Here is a 772-nt window from a genome sequence, read left to right on the forward strand (position 1 = left end):
CAGTGCATTCTGCTGTTCCTCGCGTGGCTCCGTTGGGGTGTGGGGGGTGGGGGGGCAGGGGGCTGGGGGGTGCTCCCGGGGGGGGGGGCAGGGGGGCGAAGGGCACAGAGGTTGGGGCAGAAGAGAGAGCTGCTCCTGGTGGGGGGGTAGAAAACAGTCCAAAAATGTCTCAACATTGAGATCTCCACGTTTCCAAATATGCAGAGTGGGAGCTGCCCCCTGGGGGGGCTGCACGGATGTACAGAAGGCGGGGGGGCACGACCCCATCCCCTGAGCAGGGGGGGGCCAGGCCCCGTGCCTGGCACAGAGCAACACTGGTCCTGTAAGGGCAGATTAAAGCAGTAATGCGATTTGCAGGAGGTGACCAGGGGGGGCAGGGAGGTTGCCCCTCACCCCACTGCCAGTGTGGGTTCGTTAATTCAGCCCTAACGAAGCCCCAGAAGCGTGTGTTACCCACAGCAGTCACACCCTGAACTGCGTGTCAAACAGAGGATCTCCTCTGCCACCACCTACAGTCACAGAACTGGGACCAAAGGACAGAACCAACCCGCAGACTGCAAAGAGTGAAAAAAAAACCAACCAAACATTCCAGCAATGAAAACAACTGTTGTTAGAAAAGGTTTGGGCACTTTTAGAAAAGAACTGCTCAGTAAAAGAGTGACAGGCGTGTCTGCAGAGCTGGCCTGGCTCTTGCAGTGTGTGCAAGGCACGCTGTGGCACAGGGGGGGTCCATGGCACAGGGAGGGGGTCCATGGCACAGGGGGGGGGTCCA

At 59.3% G+C, this 772-nt stretch overlaps 1 protein-coding gene across 3 annotated transcripts in view; it reads right to left on the minus strand.

Moving 5' to 3' along the window:
• Window positions 1–586: 586 nt before the first annotated feature.
• GABPB2 (GA binding protein transcription factor subunit beta 2) overlaps window positions 587–772 on the minus strand; it is a 7,727-nt gene continuing 7,541 nt past the window's right edge. For 2 of the 3 annotated variants that reach the window (XR_004162050.1, XR_004162052.1), the window contains exon 10: window positions 587–767. The gene's annotated coding sequence lies outside the window, so the exon portion shown is untranslated. The remainder of the gene's footprint in view (window positions 768–772) is intronic. The other variant, XR_004162051.1, reaches the window with a different exon arrangement.

Source organism: Meleagris gallopavo, chromosome 27, assembly GCF_000146605.3.
Source record: "Meleagris gallopavo isolate NT-WF06-2002-E0010 breed Aviagen turkey brand Nicholas breeding stock chromosome 27, Turkey_5.1, whole genome shotgun sequence".
NCBI classification, from domain to species: Eukaryota; Metazoa; Chordata; class Aves; order Galliformes; family Phasianidae; genus Meleagris; species Meleagris gallopavo.